Source organism: Gobio gobio, assembly GCF_949357685.1.
Source record: "Gobio gobio genome assembly, chromosome: 3".
NCBI lineage: Eukaryota > Metazoa > Chordata > Actinopteri > Cypriniformes > Gobionidae > Gobio > Gobio gobio.
The window spans coordinates 15,947,843-15,954,783 of NC_137099.1; positions in this window are offsets into that span (position 1 = coordinate 15,947,843).

The following is a 6,941-nucleotide window of genomic DNA, read 5'->3' on the forward strand; positions in this document are numbered from 1 at the left end:
CTGAAAAAACATGGATATGGTCCGATGCCGAGGGTGGAGGAGACGATTCAGCATCATCCATTAAAGCCCCGACATTGCCCACCAAGCCATTAAGAGCTACATCAGCTGGTGGGCAAAGCGTACTCTGCAGCGGGTCAGGCTGCGGCATGCTTGCACACCAGTGATGCGCGGGTCAATGTATAAACAACCCGCACCCGACCGACGTTTTCAACTAACCCGCCCGCAACTCGGACCGCAAAAAAAAAAGAAGAAAATATTGTACCCGACCCGCTTCCTGACCCGCATTTTTTAAATGTAGTAAATGCTCATCGTAGCTCATTGGGCCATTGAGAAAATGTTTCAGGCCCTGACGTGGTGCTCAGAGGTGCAGCAGCGAGAGCAGGAAGTTCTTGCGGCGGCCCATCATTTTCCATTTCAGCTCCAGATGCATATTATTGATGAACGCGATGTTTATGTTTCGACCCGGCTTGAAGAATTCATCAGCCCACATTTGGAAAACATTTGGAAAAGTGTGAAAGCCCTTAGGAGCGCAAACTGTTATTTTTCTGAATGCTGTATGATATAGCCTATAGTGTTATGTAATACAGGCTTGATTTATTCATTTATTTCGTTTAATTTTCTTAACAATTAAGATGCTGCATGTGTTTATCCAGTCTAATCGAAGTGTGCGTCTCTCCCCCGACTTTCCCAACAAAAATCCCGCCCCCTCTCAGAAAATCCATAAAACTGACTTTAAATGCGTTTAAAAGTAGCCTATTAAAATGGTACAATGGCATTGCTCAGTTCAACGTTTTGGGAAATCGGGCATTTTGTCCCGCGTCAGCATTTATTCAAAAGTTAATAACGCTCAACATTCAAAAGGTAAATAAGGATTTATTGACGATCCGACCGACCGTGACCCGAATATCATAAAAAATATTTTTGGATGACTCGTAACCGCGGGTAACTGCGGGTGGCCGCGGGCACCCGCTCATTTTGGATCAACCCGCGCATCACTGTTGCACACCAGGCTGACCTGCTGAAATATCTGGGGGAAAGTGAGGAGATCGGAGCTGATGTTGTTCGCGAGCTACGATCATCAGCTGATTTAGCTCTCCATGCCACCAAGGAGACAGCCAGATCTGTTGGAAGTTCTATGGCAGCCCTGGTGGCCACTGAGAGGCATTTATGGCTAAATCTCACAGAAATAAAGGAGAGAGAAAGAGCTTTCTGTTGGATTGTCTCCTGATGGTCTGTTCGGTGACGCTGCTACTATTGTCACCGACAGATTTTCAGGAGGCAAAGAAGCAAGTGGCGGCGCTCCAACAGTTTCTCCCTCGCAAATCCCAGACTCCTGCTGCTGTTGGGCGGGAGCAGCAGAAGCCGAGTACGAGCTCCTCACATCGAGCGCAACAAAAAACACTCGTACCCCCCCACATTAGGGGTGGGACGGCGCTCTCAGGCGCAGCCATCGAAGAGTAAGACAGATCTGAGGACCGTCGTTATTTCTTGCGTCGAAAAGATCCTTGACACCAAGGGGGTCAGGTTCGTGAGGGTCGATCCGCTAACCCCGCCGGAAATCGGTTATCTCTATATAAATCGTTATTTAGTTTTTTTGGCGCACAAAAAAATATTCTCATCGCTTTATACTATTAATATTGAACCACTGTATTCACATGGACTGATTTAAATATGTTTTTAGTACATTAATGGATCTTGAGAGTATAAATTACATTGATGCCTATGCAGGCCTCGCTGAGCCATCGGATTTCAACAAAAATATCTTCATTTGTGTTCCGAAGATGAACGGAGGTCTTATGGGTGTGGAACGGCATGAGGGTGAGGAATACATTTTATTATTTTCATTTTTGGGTGAACTTACCCTTTAAAGGCTTTCTTATATCCTAGGCAGGGTTACATTCCTAAGGTTCCTACTAATGTTGTAGGACCAGTTATACTGCAGGCCTTTTGTCCTCCTCCCTCTCGGACGTCGGACCAGAAAACACTCAAACTGCTTTACCCGGTTCGGGCACTAGATGCTTATGTCCACAGAGCTGCCCTGGGGGGGGAAACAGAACAGCTGTTCATATGTTTTGGGCCGCCCTCGAGAGGGGGCCCTGCATCCAAGCAGAAAATGAGCAAGTGGGTGGTCGAGGCTATCTCACTTGCTTATGAGTCGGCCGGTCGGCCTTCACCTTCGGCTTCTAAAGCTTTGTTATCAGGGGCATCCCTGCAAGAAGTCTGTGATGCGGCAGGGTGGTCCTCACCGCACACGTTTGTGAGGTTCTACGAACTTGACCTCAACTCCACCCCAGGAACACGGGTGCTTGTTCTGTGAGACAATGACGGATGGGCATCTGGCTCGTATGGGGTCGTGGGTATTGTCGTTCCCACAGCGGTGAAGCAGCGCAAGTTTCCTTGAAAGGGAACGTCTCGGTTACGTATTTAACCTTAGTTCCCTGAATAGGGAACGAGACACTGCGTCACCCTGCCATACTCCCTGCATGCCCGTGAGCGCTTACTTCAGGCTTTTTAGAAGCTAGTTTCTGTTTGTGTTCACGGATGCTTTATAGGTCTATGACGTCACCCGCCTATGACGTTCTGTCACTCTATTGGACTGGTTATACACGTGCTTCAGGACACAATCACGCAGAGGCGTTCCCACAGCGGTGACGCAGCATCTCGTTCCCTATTCTACGAACTAAGTTTACATACGTAACCGAGACGTTACATCAATGGATGTTGCCCCTTTAAGAAAGGGGGAAAACTATTTGGACTACTTCCTGTGTGTAAAGGTCATTGCAGATGCTGGTTGATCTGAGAGGTGCATGGTGAGGACATTCTTTCTTATTAATTTGCTTAAAATTGGCTAAATTTCGGACAATTTCATGTGTCGCACTTTATTAGTGTCTGTGGTGTTATGTGGATAACTTGCAGATTTTACATATTTAAATTTTTTTTATTTTTATAAATACATACTTACAGTGAGGAAAATAAGTATTTGAACACCCTGCTATTTTGCAAGTTCTCCCACTTAGAAATCATGGAGGGGTCTGAAATTGTCATCGTAGGTGCATGTCCACTGTGAGAGACATAATCAAAAAAAAAAAATCCAGAAATCACAATGTATGATTTTTTAACTATCTATTTGTATGATACAGCTGCAAATAAGTATTTGAACACCTGTCTATCAGCTAGAATTCTGAACCTCAAAGACCTGTTAGTCTGCCTTTAAAATGTCCACCTCCACTCCATTTATTATCCTAAATTAGATGCACCTGTTTGAGGTCGTTAGCTGCATAAAGACACCTGTCCACCCCATACAATCAGTAAGAATCCAACTACTAACATGGCCAAGACCAAAGAGCTGTCCAAAGACACTAGAGACAAAATTGTACACCTCCACAAGGCTGGAAAGGGCTACGGGGAAATTGCCAAGCAGCTTGGTGAAAAAAGGTCCACTGTTGGAGCAATCATTAGAAAATGGAAGCAGCTAAACATGACTGTCAATCTCCCTCGGACTGGGGCTCCATGCAAGATCTCACCTCGGGGGGTCTCAATGATCCTAAGAAAGGTGAGAAATCAGCCCAGAACTACACGGGAGGAGCTGCTCAATGACCTGAAAAGAGCTGGGACCACCGTTTCCAAGGTTACTGTTGGTAATACACTAAGACGTCATGGTTTGAAATCATGCATGGCACGGAAGGTTCCCCTGCTTAAACCAGCACATGTCCAGGCCCGTCATAAGTTTGCCAATGACCATTTGGATGATCCAGAGGAGTCATGGCAGAAAGTCATGTGGTCAGATCCCATGGTCATAATTCCACTAAACGTGTTTGGAGGAAGAATAATGATGAGTACCATCCCAAGAACACCATCCCTACTTTGAAGCACATGGGACAGGGCTACTGCACTGTATTAAGGAGAGGATCACCGGGGCCATGTATTGCGAGATTTTGGGGAACAACCTCCTTCCCTCAGTTAGAGCATTAAAAATGGGTCGAGGCTGGGTCTTCCAACATGACAATGACCCGAAGCACACAGCCAGGATAACCAAGGAGTGGCTCTGTAAGAAGCATCTCAAGGTTCTGGCGTGGCCTAGCCAGTCTCCAGACATAAAACCAATAGAGAATCTTTGGAGGGAGCTCAAACTCTGTGTTTCTCAGCGACAGGCCAGAAACCTGACTGATCTAGAGAAGATCTGTGTGGAGGAGTGGGCCAAAATCCCTCCTGCAGTGTGTGCAAACCTGGTAAAAAACTACAGGAAACGTTTGACCTCTGTAATTGCAAACAAAGGCTACTGTACCAAATTTTAACATTGATTTTCTCAGGTGTTCAAATACTTATTTGCAGCTGTATCATACAAATAGTTAAAAAATCATACATTGTGATTTCTGTTTTTTGTTTTTTTTAGATTATGTCTCTCACAGTGGACATGCACCTACGATGACAATTTCAGACCCCTCCATGATTTGTAAGTGGGAGAACTTGCAAAATAGCAGGGTGTTCGAATACTTCTTTTCCTCACTGTATTAATATTTCCAAAATGTCCCTTGACCTTGAAATCATCATGATGGCAGCCTCCATTTTAGAAAAGTCTGGATTTAGGCTAATTTGTCTGTGGTGTTACTGTCTTTCCTGGTACCACCACAGACTCTATAGTAACTCCACAAACCTTTTATGCAATATTATGTCTGTGGTGTTACTTCAAAATGTAGGCCTAACTGAAATTTCTTTCCTTCAGAGCCATGTAATCTGATCATTTAATGTTTTTAGACTGTAAAGTGGTTTAACTCTTTTCGAATAAAGACTATAAAGGTAGCACAGACCTTTTTCCTGCCTTTTTTTATGTACATACACATTTTTTAAAAAAAGAAACAGTTCTTCTTTGGCAAAAATAGGGGCCAAGATGAACAATTAAAAATGTCTTTAAAAAAAAATGTAAATGATCAATGAAACTGAGTCCTTAAAGTAATTTTTTCGAGTACAGACGTCAACATTATCAAAACAATCCCCGTCCACATGGATCCATGAAAACATCTACAAATGCTGTATTTTGCATGCCAGGTAGCTGGCGATGTTACTTTGTAAAGAAACACTACGCGCCTATAGACTGAACACGTAATTTGCATGTTCAGGACATCACCGTTTTCAAAAATTCACGTTTTTGTAGTTTACACGGAAACGATAACGGTATAATTTTCAAAAACGTGTACTTTGAAACCCATTTTCAAATGTTTACATTTTCAGGCCCCCAAAACGTTGACGTGTAAATGAACAGCAAAAAACGCATTAAAAAAGTTCTCAGTTTTTAGTTGAAAACTGTCGTGTAAACACTATTAAGCAACAATAAAAAAAACCTTTGGCATAGAGACCAATATATGCACTTTGATCAAGTTTGATGTAGAGGAGTTTTACAACCAGAGTGAACTAGTAAACTGTTCTATTTATATTTTTAGATTGCACTCTTTCTGGATTGTGCAATCCAGTATCTCATAAGATGTACGCATTATAAACTACTCCTCAAATGAATCCCCATCTCTGCCCGAAAGTTCAATGACTGCCCTGGTTCTAACAGAGACCAGTACAAGACAAGAAACAGCATTGCAACTGTTTATACAAGCAGTGAAAAATGACAAAAAGGGGTTATTTTAAATTTTCACGATTCTGAGAATAACATTCTAATGTTTGCAAAGAGTAGAAGCACTATTAATGACTCGTAGTAGATTCTTATTCAGCAAGGATGCATTAAAAATTGTAAAGTGACAGTAAAAACATTTACGTTACAAAAGATTTTGTAGAAACAAAAACGTTCTATTCATCAAAGTATCCTGAAAAAAATAAAAATAAATCAGTGTCCACAAAAATATTAAGCAGCAGAGCTGATTTCAACATTGATAATAATAGGAAATGTTTCTTGAGCAGCAAATCTTTCTGAAGGATCATGTGACACTGAAGACTGGAGTAATGATGCTGAAAATTCAGCTTTGACATCACAGGAATCAATTAAATTTTTTAAATATATTTAAATAGAAAACAGTTGTTTTTAAATTGTAATAATATTTCACAATATTTCAGTTTTTAACCAAATAAATGCATCCTTTGTGAGCATAAGAGACTTCTTAAAATGTCCCCCCGTTTTAGCCTGGTTGTTCACACCTCGTAGTTGCAAAAAGGCTCTAAAAATAGTCGTGTAAATCTGTGGAAAGGGGAAGAGGGGAGACAACAACCAATAAAACTACAACACACTCATTATACAGACACATGAATATAAAAAAATGACCACGGAGAGTTGAGGGTACCTTGATGCATTTAAAAAATCTAACCCTATAACAGGGAAGATAAAAGAAACACGGAAGAACATTTAAAAGTTCTAATAATATTTTCAATACATTAAAGAGCACTACAGTCTCTGAACAAACGACACACATCAGTTTAACACAGAAAGAATAAAGGCATTGTTACTTTTTTGCCCATTCTTCTTTGAATTTTCTGTCTACGTCATTGTCTTCTGTGTATCAGAATAATCCATTGTGTCATTGCGTTCATGATCAGACGTACGGCTGTATCAGTGTCCTTATTTGCACACATATTTCATTTGAAGACGACATGATTAAATGTGTGCGCATACACGGTGCTGGTCAATGTTTAGAGCACTAGAATGTATGAAATATGTCCATAAAAAAAACTTGAAACGCGCTCACTCCAGTCTGTATACGATCTATTCTATTTGATCCACATGGTGAGCGTACAGTGCTGTGATTGGGTTAAAAGAGCTCACTCTCATGAATAAACGCAGAGTGCAGGCTGAGGTAGAATCGTGCCCGCAGCAAGTCACACACTCTGAAGGCACGCTTCTACCTCACATTCCGTGACGTTGCTTTTCAACCCGGAAGAATGAAATTGCTCAGAAAAACGCAAAAATAACCAATTTCCACTTTTTGGTCAAATGTACAGTATGA